Genomic DNA, 19,124 nt, shown 5'->3' with positions numbered 1-19,124 from the left:
GACAACATAACTGGTGTTGAATGGTCTCACTTTTTATGTGCTCATGTATAATATTAAAATATTCTGTCCCATTTACTTCTGTGGCACTCATTCAGAAAATAACTCTTCGCTTTTACAAGTGCCAGGCAGTGGCATGTCTGAACAAAACAAAGGGCTTTGACCTTGCAAAACGTACATTTTAGCAGGAAGCTGGGGAAAATGAATTATATAGCCTGTCTGAAGGTTTTAAATGGAAAAAAAGACATGATAGAGCTGAGAGAGGGGCACAGGGCCTCTGGGAGGTGGGGAACAGTTTGGTTGGGTGGTGGGTGATCAGGTATGATCAATCTCTGTCAGGGCCCAGATGGGAGCATCACCTCACATTTACCCAGGGGCTGACTTTGATTCTGCATCTTCAGTTCCATAGCGTGGTCCCTGAGCTGCTGAGAGTCACATGAGAGTCACATATGTCTTAAGGAGCCAGAGTTGTCTTTCTTTCCTCTTCTTTTTTTCAATATGTTTATTGATTTTACAGAGAGAGAAGGGGAGGGAGAGAGAAACATTGATGTGAGGGAAAAACATTGATCGGTTGCTCCCCATACATGATTGAACCTACAACTTAGGTATGTGTCCTGATGGGGAATCTAACCCCCAACATTTTGGTGTATGGGACAGTGCTCCAACCAAGTGAGCCACACTGACCAAGGCTGGAGTTGTCTTTCTTGTTGCCTTACTTTGTCAGCAGAAATCAGAGAAAGGAGAGTGGTATTTAACATCAGTGTCACTAAATGAGTTTCTCACTGTGGAATCTTCCATTTTGGTGAGTGTTTTTCTGATATATTCCAGTACTCCTGATGCCTCAGAACTGCTTTGACTTCACTGGAGGTCATGAAGTCGGCTTTTCCTTGCTCAGAATTTAACCCAGAAGGTAGCCTAGGCTACTTTTAGTTCCCCCAGATGCTCCTAGAAGACTTGGGTTATCAGAAGATTGAATGGGCCCTGCAAGAGAACAAGCAGGACCTAGGGAAAATCATTTTCCTCCCATTTTCTCTTCTTGAACAAGATGCTAGAGAGCCAGATCCCTTTGTATCAGCAGTATTTCTTTATCTAGAAGAAAATGATTTCTGAATGCTCCAGTATTACTTGCTGTCCTCATGGAATCACTATACTAATTAAGGTCTGCAAATAGATTGTGTAGTTCTAAAAAATGCCTCCATCAAAGACTCCCCTGGAAGGGCAGGAGAGGGAGAGAGAGACAGAAAGACAGAGAGATAGAGAAGAAGGGGAGAGACAGAGAGCAGAAGATAAGGAGAGAGACAGAGAGAAGGAGGGTGGGAGGGAGATACACACACACACATACTGTATCACATAATACTTGCCCTTTGCTAGAGAAGGGAAAGAGTGAACTGTTCTAGTCTTTCCCCAACCCTCAGTTTGACTATTAGCCAGGGTATTTATATTTATAGCAGGCTTAAGCTTAATTAAGAAAGTCTTTTTTAAAAAAGATCTCATAGCATCATACTACATACTTCATAGACATGTTTTATTTTAGGAGCTCAAATATTCTAAACTTTGTCATAACAAACCTCTAAAAGGCTATTTTTTCGTTATAATTTAATTTGGAATCTAATTATGAAGCAGGGGAAATGATTAAGTAATAAAATGATAAACATTGATTTTTGTTTGAGATCACAAACACGAGGGATATAGGGTGATGCCTTTAACATCCTTTCTTTGTAATAACATATATATTGGATAATTGTACCAAATTGTTGATGTCTCATTTTCCTCTGGTTAGTTCAAATGCCTGCAGGTGTGAAGAAATCATCTTGCCTGCCCTCCTTTACCTCATGGCTCACCTGCCCATAGCTCTTCTTCTTTCCCTGCATTTGTTTTACATTCAGATGACTGCTTTTTAAATTTTATGATTAACATTGAGCTTACCATTCTGCCCCATTTCTTCTGAGATGTCTGTTCTTTTCTTCCCTGCAGGATCATTTTCTTCCACAATTTTAATTTGTTTTCTTATTTTCTTCACTTCTCATCGATGAATCATCAGCCTGTGCTCCTTTTAAAGAGGCATCCAAGGCTCAGTTCTGAGAGGAAAATGTTTCTAATTCTGCTTTTCACTGGCTCCCCCTCATGGATCAGGGAATATGCTGAGCTCCACACAGGGACTTTCCTCCTGCTGCCAGTGACCCCACCAGAAGAGTAACGCAAGCATTTTCTGTTCTAAAAACAACAAAATGGGTCTGTGTAGAGTAAATGAAGATTTAACTAGTGGTTCCTGTGCTGTGAGGAATGATTAGGGGTGTGTGGCTGCCATGTGGTAGGCTCACAGTTTCTCGTAAAGGAGGGACTCTGTCCTGGAGGTACATACTCCAGCGGGGTACTTGATCTGCTAGGGCATAAATTGGAAGGGTTAAGTAACCACACCAGACAACCCGGTGCGATGTTATATGACAATTGCCAAATGTTCCTAAGAGAAGGGCTGATGGAATTTGGGAGTAGCTAAGGAGGGCTTGTGTGTGCGTGCTGAGAATGCCTAACAACTAGTTTGATTGCAGAAGAGGGAAATGTTTGGGAAGGGATGAAGTGGCTCTATTTACGTTATGTACAAATGGGTTCTGAAAAGATTCAAATGTCAAAGTGGTTTTCCAAGTGGGGCAAGGGCTGATTTCTGCTTATAAATAACTTACTTTTCTCTTTTGCTTCTCTGTGTTGGCTTATTTAGTGCGCATGCATTACTGGGGTAATTAATATACAACCCATAAAAAATTACTGCAGGGCCCAAGGAGAGGTTTGATGGGTAGAGTTTCATTTGGTTGTCAGTGGAAATAACTGATAATGAAAGTGGGACGTAAACTTGGATCAGACTGTAAGGGCCTTCAAATGTGAGAGTTTATACCCTAGGGTAGTGAAATGACAGGTGTCATCAGTGGGACATAGACTTTGAATGGCCTATCAAGTAGTGCTGTGCTTTTATTCATGCAGGTCATTACTTGAGCTCTCTCTTCCACTATGGGATGGTAGCTGTTTCTGTTTGGGATGTGGCCTGTGACCTCTTCATTGGCTTTCTCACCATTTTTCTAATCTAGTATTTCTCAAAATGGGATCTAGGAAAGTTATGGGTCTGCTGATCTATACTGTGGGATCTGCAGGTTTTTTCTGCCTGTTCATTTCAAATGCTGTTCTTTAAAAAATAAATAAAATGACATCCTGGATCTTACAGGTGATTATCCTATAACAAAGTTCTGTGTCACAACTTTAAAGCCCATTAAAAGTGACTAGTGAGAAAAGAACTGAAGCAGAGTTTGTACATAAATAATGTACTGGGACCAAGTGATCACCAGATGATTCCATAGTACACGCCACAGACATTTACCAAGCACCTCTGGGGTTGGGCAATAGCAGGTGACAAAACAGACCCATAACCCCAGACCTCATGGAGCTGACATTCTAGTAGAGGCAATAGGCATAAATATAATATGACAGATGGATGGTGACAAGTGCTGTGGAAAAAGAAAGCAGAGGGGGGCTTATGAGTGCTGGTTGGGACGTTGTGACTTTAAATAGGGGCTTCAGAAAGGCCTCACTGAGAAGGCCTTCGAGCAAAGGCAAAAACATAATTTATTTCTCCCTCACACACTCCAGTAATGTAGCGCTCTCCTTTAACTTGGGCAAATCTTGGTCTCTTTGGGCCTGATAAACTCTGCTGGCCTCACCTGGATGACTCTCTGAGGCCATGTCCCACCACAAAAGTCTTTAAGCACCTGGCAGGTGGCAGCTAGACTTGGTATACCCTAGGACATTTCCTGAGTGGTCTCAGATAACAGCATTTGCACTGAGTTTGAACCTATATCAGCATGATGAACACCACTTGCCACTATCTGGTGACTCACTGAGAACCTACCTCATGCAACTCTAGTACTGCCAGAGACTCTTTCGGTGACTGAGTCTAACAGGCAGCCAGCAGGTGGAGGCAGGCAGAGGTGGATATTGGGTTTCCTTGGGACTTTTGCTGACTTGGCCCTGGGCATAGTGCTTGTAAAAGCCTACCTTGGTGCACAACTTAGTCCTTCCTATGTACATTCATGCCCAGAAGAGGCAGCCACAGATGGTAGATTGCTTTGTATCTCCAAACAGGTTACCCAGGGCCAATCACAGGCAGTGTCTGATACTGGTCCACAACAGAGTTCCTCCCAAGAGGTCCCAGAACCAACACACCCAGTGGCCAGTTTCAGACAACATCAGAGCAAGATCCAATTAGCTTCATATCCAAAGGGAGATCTTGGCAGGCATCAGACACTACCGAGGTGAATTCTACTTTGTGAGGTCAGCACTTGCACAGCAGCTCATACATTGTAGTCAGAGTTGATCTTCACAGTCAGCTAGCCTGAGAGTCTACCCGAAGCATGAATAGGCCAATAGAAATCAAGACTCAATTACAACAGGAAGACCCACATAACCCACACAAAGGACATTCCTGGAGCAACCAGAGGAGGGGATCAAGGAAATTGTGTTACTGGGTTTCACAAGACAACTACTACATAAGGCCACCTTACCAAGATTGGGAGTCATAGCAGATCTACCTAAAACATAAAAACAAACACAAAGAGGCAGCCGAAGTGGGGAGATAAACAAACATACACCAAATGAAAGAAGAGGAGAAATCTCCAGAGAAAGAGCTAAATGAAATGGAGGCAAACAATTTACTAGATATAGAGTTAAAAATAATGGTTATAAAGATGCTCATGAAACTTAGAACTACAAGGAATTTAGTGAGAACTACAACAGATATAAAAAAGGACATAGAAACCATAACAAAGAACCAATCAGAAATGAAGAATACAATATCTGAAATGAAGAATACACTAGAATGAATAAAAAGTAGGTTGGATGAAGCAGAGGATCGAATCAGTGATCTGGAAGACAAGGTAGCAGAAAACATCCAATCAGAGCAACAAAAAGAAAAAAGAATTAAAAAAAATGAGAATAGTTCAAAGGTCCTTTGGGATAATGTGATGTGTAACAACATCCACATCATAAGGTTACCAGAAGGAGAAGAGAGAGAGCGAGAGCGAGGGATCAAGAACCTATTTGAAGAAATAACCACTGAAGCCCCACTGGTATGGCTCAGTTGGTTGGGCATCTTCCCACAAACTGAAAGGTCACTGGTTTGATTCCTAGTAAAGGGACATGCCTGGATTGTGGGTTTGGTCCCAGATCAAGGTGCGTACGGAAGGTGGCTAACTGATGTTTCTAATCAGTATTTCTCTCTCTTTCTCCCTCCATTCTCCTCTCTCTAAAATCAAAAATAAAGATTAAAAAAAAAAGAGAAAGAATCACTGAAAGCTTCCCTAACCTGGTGAAAGAAAAAAAAAGACACAAAAGTTCAGGAAGTCTAGAGTCCCAAATAAGATAAACCCAAAGAGGCCCACATCAAGAAACATCACAATTAGCCCTGACCGGTGTAGCTCAGTGGATTGAGCACGGGCCTTCTAACCAAAGGGCCACAGTTCGAGTCCCAGTCAGGGCACATGCCTGGGTTGCGGGCCAGGTCCCCAGCAAGGGGCGCATGAGAGGCAACCACACATTGATGTTTCTCTCCCTCTCTCTCTCTTTCCGTTCCCCTCTCTCTAAAAATAAATAAATAGACTCTTAAAAAAAAAAAGAAACATCACAATTAAAGGTTAAGGACAAAGAGATAATCTTAAAGGCAGCAAGAGAAAGACAATTAGTTACCTACAAAGGAGCTTTCATAAGATTGTTAGCTTATTTGTCAACAGAAACACTTCAGGCCAGAAGGGATTGGCATGAAATACTTCAAAGTGATGAAAAGCATGGACCTACAACTAAGAATATTTTACCCAGCAAGGCTATTTATTGAAAATTGAAGGAGAAACAAAAAGCTTTCCAAATAAGAAAAAGCTGAAGGATTTCATTACCACCAAACCAGTATTACAAAAAATGTTAGAGGGTCTTCTTTAAGAAGACAAACAACAATAACAACAACAACAGCAGCAGCAGAGCCTCTTAAACATAATTATAAAGAATAAAATGGCAATGAATACATTAATATCAATAATTCCTTTAAATGTAAATGGCTTAAATTCTCCAATCAAAAGACATAGGGAAGTTGAATGGATAAGAAGACAAGACTGATACATATGCTCTCCACAAGAGACTCCACCTCAGAATGAAAGATACACACAGATGAAAAGTAAAGAGATAGAAAAAGATATTTCATGCAAATGGGGAAGAAAAAAAGAATGGGGTAGCAATAATATCTGACAAAATAGACTTTAAAGCAAAATCTATAATAGATAAAGAAGGACACTACATAATGATAAAGGGATCAATTCAAGAAGAGGATATAATCCTTGTAAACATATATGCACCTAACGTAGCAACACCAACATACATAAAGCAAATCTGGGTGGACGTAAAGGGAGAGTTTGACAGAAAATACAGTCAAAGTAGGGGATTTTTAACACCCCATTGACATCATTGGATAGATATTCCAGACAGAAAATCTACAAGGAAACAGAGGGCTTAAATGACACATGAGACCAGATGGATTTAATTGATATCTTTGGAACATTTCATCCCAAAGCAGAAGAATATACATTCTTTTCAAGTGCACATGGAACATTTTCTAGGAGAGACCATACATTAGGCCACAAAACAAGTCTCAATAACTTTAAAAGACTGAAATAATACCAAGCATCTTTTCTGACCACAATGGTATGAAATTAGAAATCAGTCACAAGGGAAAAACTGAAAAACACACAAAGACATGGAGGTTAAATAACATATTACTAAACAATGAGGTCCAGGAAATCAAAAGATAACTTGAAGATAAATGAAAATGAGGATGCAACAATCCAAAATCTATGGGACACTGAGAAAGCAGATCTAACAGGGAAATTCAGAGCATTAGAGGACTATCTCAAGAAATAAGAAAAACCTCAAATAAACAATTTGGCTTTACATTTAAAGGAATTAGCAAAAGAATAACAAACAAAGCCCAAAATGAATAGTTGAAAGGAAATAATAAAGATCATAGCAGGATGAAGTGTAAATTTATACAAAGTAAAAAAAAAAAAAAGAAAAACCACAACAACACAAAAAAGCAATAAAATCAAGAACTTTTTTTTTAAAGATAAAAAAGATTGACAAACCTTTAACCAGCCTCATTAAGAAAAAAAACGAGAGAGGACCCAGATGAAATCAGAAAGGAAAGAGGAAAAGTAACAACTGACACCAAAGAAATGCAAAGGGTTGTTAGAAACTACTATATACAACTATATGCCAACAAATTGGAAGATCTGAACTAAGTGGATGAATTCCTAGAAACACACAATTTTCCAAAACTGAATCAGGAAGAATCAGAATGGAGCAATTACAACTAGTGAAAATGGAGCAGTAACAAAAAACTTACCACAAGTAAAGTTCCTGGAACATATGGCTTCACAGGTGAATTTTACCAAACATTCAAAGAAGAAGTAACACCTACTCTCAAATGTTTCCAAAAAATTCAAGAGGAAAGCAGTTCAGTCACTGACATACAGCTTTTTGTCTGTGCTGAGGAGCTACACACCCTTGAGCTGACTGGTTGAGAGACTGTCATGTAGCTTTGCTAAAGGGCATTGCTCCAGAAGATCAAGTTGTGTTTCTGGCAGGCATGCCCCTAGAGGATGAGGCCACCCTGCACAAGTGAGAGGTAGAGGCTTTGACCACTCTGGAAGTAGTTGGCTGCCTGCTTGGAGATAAAGTCTGTGGTTCCCTGGCCTGTGCTGGGAAAGTCAGACCCCCAATGTGGCCAAACAGGAGAAAGAGAAGAAGGCTGGTCAGGCCAAACAAAGGAGGCAGTGCAACTGGCATTTTGTTAATGTTGTACCCACCTTTGGCAAGAACGGCACCAATGCCAACTCTTAAGTCCTTAGTAATCCTGGCTTTCTCTTATAAAGCCACTTAGCCTAGTCAAAAAAAATTCAAGAGGATGGAAGAATCCCAAGCTCATTTTACAAGGCCAATATTATCTTAATTCCAAAACCAGATAAAGATACTACAAAGAAAGAACATTATAGGTCACTGTCCCTGGTGAACACAGATGCTAAAATCCCCAAACAAAATATTAGCAAACCAGATCCAGAAATACATTTGAGAGATAATACACCATGATCAACTGGGATTTATTCTGGGGATGCAAGGTTGGTGCAATATCTGCAAATTAATAAATATCATACATTACATAAATGAAATGAAGGATAAAAACCACATGATCATATCAATAGATGCAGAAAGAGCATTTGATAAAATCCAGCACCCATCTATGATAAAAACACTCAGCAAAGTTGGAATAGAGGGAGCATATATCAACATATATGACAATCCCACAGACAACAACATCATTCTGAATGGGCAAAAACTATAAGCATTTTCTTTAAGATTGGGAATAAGACAAGGATGTCTGCTTTCACCACTCTTAATTCAAGATGGTACTGGAGCCACAGCAATCAGAGAAGAAGATGAAATAAAAGGCATCCCAGTTGGAAAGAAAGAAGTAAAAAGTGTCTTTATTTGCAGATGATATCATACTATATGTAGAGAAAAAAATTCTACCAAAACACCACTAGACCTGATAAATGAATTTATCCTGATAAAGTAGCAGGATACAAAGTTAATATTCAGAAATCAGTTGCCTTTTTTATGTACCAACAATGAACTATCAAAAAGGAAACTAAGAAAACAATCCCATTTAAAATCGCATCACAAAATACCTTGAAATAATTTAACCAAGGAGGTAAAAGCCCTGTACTCACAAAATTATGACACTGAAGAAGGAAACTGAAAGAAGATATAAATAAGTGGAAGCATATACTTTGTTCATGGATAGGAAGAACTTAACATCATTAAAATGTCCATACTATCCAAAAGCAATTTATAGAGTCAACAGAATTCCTATCAAAATACCAATGGCATATTTCACAGAACTAGAACAAATATTCCAAAAATTTATGGAACCACGAAAGACCTGGAATAGCTACAGCAATTTTGAGAAAGAAGGACAAAGTTGGAGAAATCATGCTACCTGATATCAAACTATACTACTAGGCCATGGTATTCAAAACAGCATGGGGCTGGCAAAAAAAAAGACATGCAGATCAATGGAACAGAATTGAGAGCCCAGAGATTATAAACACATGTCTGTATAATCAATTAATATTCAACAGAGGAACTCCTGGCTGGTATGGCTCAGTGAATTGAGTACTGGCCTGTGAAGTGAAGGTGGCCGGTTCAATTCCCAATAAGGGCATGTGCTTGGGTTGTGGTCATGCAAGAGGCAATCGATTGATGTTTCTCTGGCACATCGATGTTTCTCTCCCTCTCTTTCTACCTCCCTTCTTCTCTCTCTGAAAATAATAAAATAAAATAATCTTAAAAATAATTTGGTAAAGGAAGCAAGAACCTACAATGGGATAAAGATAGTCTATTCAATAAATGGTGGGAAGATTGGACAGATGTGCAAAAGAATGAAATTAGACCATATTCTTACACCATACACAAGAATAAACTTAAAATGGATTAAAGACTTAAACGTAAGACTTGAAAACATAAAAATTCTAGAAAGAACATATAATGTTCTGGCAATAAAATCCCAGACATCACTCATAGCAATATTTTTTCTGATATGTCTCCTCTGGCAAGGGAAACAAAATAAAAAATAAAAAATAGGAGTACATCAAACTAAAAAGTATTTTCACAGCAAAGGAAATCATCAACAAATGAAAACAACCCACTGAATGGGAGAACATTCAGTTCTCCCAATGATACATCTGATAAGAGGTTAATGTCCCAAATTTATAAAGAACTTATACAACTCAACACCAAAAACCAAACAATCCAAATAAAAATGGTCAAAGGACCTGAAAAGACACTTCTCTAAAGAGGAAATACAACTGTCAAACAGACATATGGAAAGATGCTCAACATCACTAGTTAGAGAAATGCAAATTAAAACCACAATGATATATCACTTCACAATAAATCAGCAAACAGCAAATATTGGTGAGGATATAGAGAAAAGCAAACTCTTGTGCACTATTGGTGAAAGTGCAGATCGGTGCAGCCATTGTGAAAAACAGTATGAAGTTTCCTCAAAAATTAAAAATAGAACTGTCTCATACCCCAGCGATTCTACTGCTAGGAATATATGCAAAAAACCCAAAATACTAATGAAAGAATATATGCACTCCTATGTTCATTGCAGCATTATTTACAATAGTCAAAATATGGAAGCAGCCCAAGTACCCACCAGTAGATGATTGGATAAAAGAAAGCTGTGGTACATGTACACAGTAGAATGCTACTTGGTTTTTAAAAATAAGGAAATCTTAGTTTTTGCAGTAGCAGGGATGGACCTGGAGAGTATTATGCTAAGTGAAATAAGCCACTCAGAGAAGGCAAATACCATGTGATTTAACTTATATGTGGAATCTAATGAACAAAATAAACTAACAAACCAAAAAGAAACAGACTCATAGATACAGAAAACAGACTGACAGCTCTCAAGGGTGGGGGAACATTAGGTGCTGGTGAAAAAGGTGAAGTGATTAAGCAAAAACACCAAAAAACCAAAAACCAACCCAACTCATAGACAACAGTATGATGAGTACCTAGAGGGAAAGGGGCGGGAGGAAGGTAGAAGACAGTAAAGGGGAATAAATGATGATGAAGGAGACTTGACTGGGTGGTGAACACACATTCAATATACAGATGTATCATAGAATTGTACACCTAAAACCTATATAATTTTATTAACCAATGTTACCCCAATACAATAAAAAATTAAAGAAAGAAAACCACAATAAATATGGATCAATAAGCAAAGTAAAAAGTAAAATTGGGACATTCATTGAAGTATAAGGGAGTGGTATCAGACAGGAAATGAGATAAAACACCTACCAGAGACCTCTAAAAAGAAAAACAATACAAAAGAGAGAGAGAGACACACACATACATACACTCAATATTTATATTTGTACTTTCTCAACAGAGGGGTCCCCCAAGGCTGGGCTGGAAGGGGCTTGCCTGGGAGTTTGAGAACCTTCGGACAGGCCAGTGTGGCTGGAGCAGAGTGACCATTGGGAAGAGAGGAGAAGGAGATTTGGGGCCTGATTACATGGGGTCTTGGTGGTCCAGTGTGGGACTTGTGACATATCCTGGGAATCCAGTGGGGGAGCCACTGGAGGTTTTCATATGGAGCAGTGACAGGATCTGACTTAACTTTTATGATGATCTCCCTAGCAGCCATGTGAAGGGTGAACTGTGATCACAGGAGTATGCATGCAAAGGGAGCTAGCCAGCAGGGGACTGCTGCTGCCATTGGCCTGGTGGGAGGCCAGGTCATGGCGACTTTCCCTGGAGTGCAGCAGCCTAGGTGGTGAGTGGGGTCTCTCTTGGGCTGTTTAGTGTCCCACCTGGACTATTTCAAAGGTAGAAACAGAAACTTTGCCCATAGATTGTAAGTGGAGTGTGAGGGAATTAAACCATCAAATGGGACGTGGTGACACAGCATGCTGGTCTCAGAATCCAGCACAGCCCTGAGCTGTTGCAGTCTAGCAGAGCAGCGTTACCCATCATATTAGTCTGATGCTAAAATGAATGTTATTGGATTTATAGTTTAGTTTGCATTTAATTAATACATTTCTATTTTGTTGCTTTATAATAGCATAAACAGTTCATGTAAATTTTCAGTATTTGTACATATTTACACAATAATTAAGGTCTACATTGGAGTCCTTGGATTGCTTTTCCCCTTAAACCATCCTGTAGAGTCTTAAACTGATCTGAGAAACACTGCTCCAACCACTCAGGTCAGCGATGGCTAATGGAGGCTTTTGTTCCCTAATGAAGTGTCAGTGTTAACAGGACTCTGGAAAGGAAGGCTACGTTTGATCATTGGTCCCTGGGCACCACCAGGTGGAATGTGGAGGTATATTCTGAACTGTGCCGAGTGTCATCCGGAGATGCTATTCCCAGAGTAGCAAGCCCCAATTCTACAGTCTTACTGCTTTTTCTGATGTGACACACCTAATGGACAACCTTGAAAGCCCTATAAATCTCTGTGGATATACATAGATTCTGTTGAAACCTCAGTATATGTGAAAATAAAGCAAATTATGCATTTGTTTTCATAGAATGCCCTTCTCATGAAGACATTATTTATTGAAGCATGTGATTCATGAACTCAGTTATATTTCATGGTCTTCCAACATAATTCAGTTTAAAAGGAACTATTAATAAATATGGCATATAATTTTTTAAAAAAGAAAGATGAGTTCTTTCTACTTAAAAAGATGAGTTGTGGGTTAATCCAAAATGGCAGAGAAGTAAGTAGAAGCTACACTAACCTTCTCCCAGGACCAATCTGGAATTACAACTAAATTGTAGAGAAGTCATCTGGAATAACCAAAAGAACACTAGCTGGAGAGAAGCCTTATAACCATGGACAGATAGAAGATACCACTTCACCGCAACATGACTGGTAGGGAATACAGAGAAGGTGTGAGAGGGCTGGCAAGGCTCCCACTGGTGGCAGGTGAAGTTCTGGAGGAATAGTTCAGTGGCTAGGGGAATTCCCCCTGAGAAGTGTGGGGTCTAAAACCAAAGCTGAGCTCCCCAGCCCATGGCACCAGAGCTAGAAAGAAACCCAGATAACATCCAGCTCTGTAAAACAGCCAGGTTGCTCCCTGACAGGAGAGATGGCTGGAGATGCAGAGAGCCTCTTAAATGCCAGCACACCAAATTTCATTTGCAGCTACTTACCCTGGGCTCCAGCAGAGGGAAGGCAGAGTGGACTGGAGACACGTGAGGAGAGCATGGGCTTGTGGCTCTTGGGAGAGAACCAAAGGAACAGATACCAGGATTCATGTACTGAGTCATTCTCCATACTGCAGAAGCCATCTTTCTCAGACAAAGCACTCCTCTCAAAGTGGCGTCAGCCTGAGGGGAAGCAATAGCCCTACACAGTGGTGCATAAAGCAGACTACTAATTACAACTTGATTAGATTAACAACTGATCATTTTGGCAGCTGATTAGCTTAACATTGAAGGCAGAAAATACAAAGAAGCAACCAAAATGGGAAGACAAAGAAACAGACCCCAAATGAAACAACAAGAGAATTCTCCAGAAGACCTAGATGAAATGGAGGCAACCAATTTATGAGAGAGAGTTTACAGCAATGATTATAAGGATACTTAACAGCATGAAAAAGATATAGAAACCATAAAAAAGGACCAGTCAGAAATGAAGAATGCAATATCTGAGATGAATAATAGGCTAGAAGGGATAAACATTAGGCTCATTGAAGCAGACGATAGAATCAGTGTTTTGGAAGACAACATAGGGAAAAACACCCAAGCAGAGCAGCAAGAAGAAAAAAGAATTAAAAAACAAAACAAAACAAGGAGAGCTTAGAAACATTTTGGACAACATGAAATGTAACAAAATCAGCATCATGGGAATACCAGAAGGAGAAAAGAGTGAGCAAGAGATCGAGAACCTATTTGTAGAAACAATGACTGAAAACTTCCCTAATCTGGTGAAGGGAAAGGACATACAAGTCCAGAAAGCTCAGAGTCCCAAATAGGTTGGACTCAAAGAGGCCTACACCAAGACACATCATAATTAAAATGACAAGACTTAAAGACAAGGAGAGAATCCAAGAAGGTAATTACTTACAAGGGAGTACCAATTAGATTTGCATCTGATTTCTCAACAGAAACATTTCAGGCACTGGAAGGGAGTGGTGTGAAATATTCAAGGTGATGAAAAGCAAGGACCTACAACCAAGCTACTTTACCTAGCAAGGCTATCATTTAAAATTGAAGGGGTAATAAGGAGCTTCCCAGACAAGAAAAAGCTAAAGGAGCTCGTGAACACCAAAGCAGTATGCAACAAATGTTAAAGAGCTTACATTAAGAAGACAACAAAAAAGGGAAAGAAAAAAAGAGGAAAACCATCTAACAGTAAAATGGCACTAAATACATATCTATTAATAATCACCTTAAATGTAAATGGCTTAAATACTCTGACAAAGAAGGACACTACATAATGATGAAGGGAGAAATCCAACATGAGGATATAACCCTAGTAAATGTTTATGCACCCAACATAGGAGTTCCTAAATATGTGAAGCAAATCTTGATGGACATAAAAGGAGAGATTGACAAAATACAGTCATAGCTGGGGATTTTAACACCCCATTGACTTCAATGTATAGATCTTCCAGGCAGAAAATCAACAAGGAGACAGTGGCCTTAAGTGACACACTAGGTCAAATGGATTTAATTGATATCTTCAAAGCATTATACCCCAAAGCAGCAGAATATATATACTTTTTAAGTGCACATGGAATATTTTCTAGGATAGACCACTTGTTGGGATACAAAGCAAGTCTCAATTAATTTAAGAAGATTGAAATCATATCAAACATCTTCTCTGATGACAATGCTGTGAAAGTAGAAATCAATCACAAGAAGAACACTGAAAAACATGCAAAGACACGGAAGCTAAATAACATGTTATTAAACAATGAATGAGTCAACAATGAGATCAAGAAAGAAATCAAAGGATACCTTGAAACAAATGAAAAGGAGGACACAACAACCCAAAATCTGTGGGACACTGGGAAAGCAATCCTATGAGGGAAATTCGTAGCATTACAGAGCTATCTAAAAAAAAACAAACAAACATAAAAAACTCAAATAAACAATCTAAGTTCACACTTAAAGGAACTTGAAAAAGAACAGTGCTGGAAGCAACCTAAGTGCCCATAATTAAATGAATGGATCAAAAAACTATGGTACATTTACACAGTGGAATTCTATGCAGCAGAAAGAAAGAAGGAGCTCCTACCCTTTGCAACAGCATGGATGGAACTAGAGAGCATTATGCTAAGTGAAATAAGCCAGGCAGTGAAAGACAAATACCATATGATCTCACCTTTAACAGGAACCTAATCAACAGAATGAACAAGCAAGCAAAATATAACCAAAGACACTGAAATTGAGAACAGGCTGACAGTACTAGAAGGGAGGGGATTATGGGGAAATAATAGGGGAAATGGGTGAAGGGTTTTCAGGAACAATTATAAAGGACACATGGACAATAACAAGGGGGGGGTGGAAACGGGAGGGAGGTGGGGAGGGTTGGAATGTTGGGGAAGGGTGGGGGGAAAAGGCAGAAAACTGTACTTGAACAACAATAAAAAAAATGTTAAAAAAGAACAGCCAACAAAGCCTGAAGTGAGTAGAAGGAAGGAAATAATAAAGATCAGAGCAGAAATAAATGAAATAGTCTAAAAAAAGTTACAAAAGATCAGTGAATCCAAGAGCTGTCTCTTTGAAAAGATAAACAAGATCGACAAACCTTTAACCAGACTCATCAAGAAAAAAAGAGAAAGGACCCAAACAAATAAAATGAGAAATGAAAAAGGAAAAATAACAACTGACACCAAAGAAATACAAAGGATTGTATGAAAATATTATGAACAATTATATGTCAACAAACTGGACAACCTGGATGAAATGGATAATTTCCTAATAACATACAATTTTCAAAAAATAAATAGGGAAGAATCAGAAAATCTGAATAGACAGATTACACCTAGTGAAATTGAAGTAGTAATCAAAAGACTCCCAACAAACAAAAGCCCTGTGCCAGATGGCTTTCCAGGTGACTTTTACTACACATTCCAAGAAGAACTAACACCTTTCCTTCTCAAAGTATTTCATAAAATTCAAGAAGAGGGAAGGCTCTGCAACTTATTTTACGCAGCCAGCATTATCTGAATTCCAAAACAAGAAAAAAAAACTACAAAGAAAATAAATTATAGGCCAATATCCCTGATGAACATCTACGCTAAAATCCTCAGCAAAATATTAGCAAACTGAATACAGCAAAGCATCAAAAAGATCATGCACCATGATCAAGTGGGGTTTATTCTGGGAATGTACAGATGATACAACATTCGCAGATCAATGAATGTGATTCACCACATAAACAAAATGAAGATAAAAACCACATGTCTATATCAGTAGATGAAGAAAAAGCTTTTGATAAAATCCAGCACCTATTTATGATAAAACCTTTCAGTAAAGTGGGAATAGAGGGGACATTCCTAAACATAATAAAGACCATATATGACAGACCCACTGCCAGCATCATACCCAATGGGAAAAAACCACAAGTGTTCCCTTTAAGATTGAGAACAAGACAGGGATGTCTGCTTTCACCTCTCTTATTCAACATAGTACTGAAAGTCCTAGCCATAGAAATCAGAGAAGAAGAAGAAATAAAAGGCATCCAAATTAGAAAGGAAGAAGTAAAACTGTATTTGCAGATGACATGATACTGTACATAGAGGACCCCACAGATTCCACCAAGAAACTACTAGAACTGATAGATTAATTCAACAGGAGACAAAGTTAATATCCAGAAATCAGTTGCATTTTTATATGCCAATAACGAACTAATAGAAAGGGAAATTAAGAAAACAGTTTCATTTACAATTGCTTCAAAAAGAATCAAATACCTAGGAATAAACCTAACCAAACCTAAGGATGTAAAAGACCTATATATGGAAAATTAAAAGACATCAAAGAAAGAAATTGAAAGAAAATAACGAATAAATGGAAGCACATACTGTATTCATGGACAGGAGGAATTAACATCATTAAAATGTCCCTAATACCCAAAGCAGTCTATAGATTCAATGCAATTCCTATCAAGAGTCCAGTGATGTATTCTACAGAACTTGGACAAATATTTCAAAAGTTTATATGGAAACACAAAAGGCCCTGCGGAGCAACAGTGATCCTGAGAAAGAAGAACAAAGTTGGAGGAATCACACTGCCTAATACTAAACTATACTGCAAGGCCATAGTATTCAAAACAACCTGATATTGGCATAAAAACAGATGTGTAGATTAAGGAACAGAACAGAGAGCCCAGAAACAAGCCCACGCCTTTATAGTCAATTAACATACAGAGTAAGCAAGCATGTACAATGGGCTAAAGATAGTTTACTCAATAAATGGTGTTGGGAAAATTGGACAGAGATGTGTAGAAAAGTGAAACTAGACCACCTTCTTACACCACATACAAGAATAAATTCAAAATGGATCAAAGACATAAATGTTAGACCCGAAACCATTAAAATCCTGGAAGAAAACAGGCAGCACAATCTTGTGTATTGCTTGTAGATTTTTTTTTTATCAGAGATATCTCCGCAGGCAAGGGAAACAAAAGAAAAATACACAAATAGGATGACATCAAACTTAACAGTTTTTGAACAGCAAAGGAAATCATCCACAAAATAAAAAGACAACTCACAGAATTGGAAACATATTCACCGATACATCTGACAAGGGGTTAATATCCAAAATTTATAAAGTACTTACAAAATGCAACACCAAAAAGACAACCCAATTAAAAACTGGGCAAAGGACTTGAATAGACACTTCTCCGAAGAGGACATATAAATGGCCAATAGGCATATGAAAAGATGTTCAACATGTCTAATCATCAGAGAAATGCCAATTAAAACCATAACGAGATACCATCTCACACCTGTCAGAATGGCTATCATCAATAAATCAACAAACAACAAGTGCCAGCAAGGTTGTGAAAGAAAGGGGAATTCTTTGCACTGTTGGTAGGAATGCAGATTGGTACAGCCACTGTGGAAATCAGTATGGGGATATCAAAATATTAAAAATGGATCTGCCTTTTGACCCAGTGATCCCACTGCTGGGGATATATCTGAAGGAACCCAAAACACTAATTCAAAATAACATAAGCAACCCTATGTTCATTGCGGCATTATTTACAATTGCCAAGATAATGGAAGCAGCCCAACTGTCCATCAGGAGATGAGTGGATAAAACAACTATGGGACATGTACATAATGGAATTCTACTCAGCTGTTAAAAAAGAAGAAAATTTTACCCTTTGCAACAGTACGGACCTGGAGAACATTATGCTAAGTGACATAAGCCAGTCAGAGAAAGACAAGTACTGTATGATTTCACTCATATGTGGAATCTAATGAACAAACTGAAGAAGCAAAACAGAGACAGACTTATAGATGGACTCATAAATGACAACCGTGGTGAGGATAGGGTATGGACACATTGAGGGGAAGGAAAAAGGAGTCATGGACATGGACAACAGTTTGGTGATTGCTGGGGGCAGGTGGATATATGGGGACTAAAGGGTAATGGAAAAAATACAATAAAGTAAATATTAAACTTAAAAAAATAAAATAAACCTTAGTGTTTAAAAAAGTAAATAAAAGATAAAGATGTGTTGTATTATTTCTTTTATTTTTGAGTTGTATTATTTCTAGACTTCCACCTCATAGGTTAATCTTTGTAAGATAACCTAGTGTATAATATTGTACAATAAAAATATAAGTATTTAAAAATATTGTCAAAATTATAATTGATATAATTTACTCTCTGCATATGTTGCTGCTATTAACATGAGTTGTATTATTGCACATTTCACTTGCGGGGGCCCTGTGCTTTTTATTCGTTCATCATAACTATTGTGTCACAACCAAATGGGCACATCTTTGTTCTTGCTTGTGAGTGGAGTGTGAGGGAAATTGTCTTCTTCATATGTCCTTGACATCCTCCTCATTAAAAAATACCAATGGGTACAAGAAAAACATAATTAAAAACTCATAAGCACTATAAAAGTTTGTAATTGTCCCTACCCCTAATCACGATGTCAGTAATAGTTGAAAAGGATTGGTGTGTAGTCCTGGAATCGAAGCCAAAACTTACTCTGTTCTTTTCCAATCAAGAAGGTCCTTCAGAATACCTTTCTTTAAGAAGGATGTCACCATACAGAAGAGCTGGAAATCTCTCTAGTTTATGAGTACCACTGTAATTATAACAGTTGACATGTGCCAACACTATGCTGAGTGTTTCAGTTATCCATTGCTGCGTAACAAACCACCACAGATTTAGTAGTTTAAAATAACAATTTGTTGTTCTTTTTCAGTGCTGTGAGTTGACTGGACTCAGATGGGTAGTTCTTGCTTGGGATTTCTCATGTTGTTTCAGTC

At 38.4% G+C, this 19,124-nt stretch overlaps 1 protein-coding gene and 1 pseudogene across 2 annotated transcripts in view; both read left to right on the top strand.

Moving 5' to 3' along the window:
- The window catches only part of RAB31 (RAB31, member RAS oncogene family), a 156,908-nt gene that overhangs the window by 7,364 nt on the left and 130,420 nt on the right, over positions 1 to 19,124 (top strand). The window lies entirely within an intron of this gene.
- On the top strand, positions 7,401 to 8,066 carry LOC128779395 (ubiquitin-like FUBI-ribosomal protein eS30 fusion protein; annotated as a pseudogene).

The sequence above is a fragment of the Desmodus rotundus genome, chromosome 10 (assembly GCF_022682495.2).
Source record: "Desmodus rotundus isolate HL8 chromosome 10, HLdesRot8A.1, whole genome shotgun sequence".
NCBI lineage: Eukaryota > Metazoa > Chordata > Mammalia > Chiroptera > Phyllostomidae > Desmodus > Desmodus rotundus.
The sequence above is the reverse complement of the archived record's forward strand: the minus strand, read 5'-3'. Positions and strand labels throughout refer to the sequence as shown.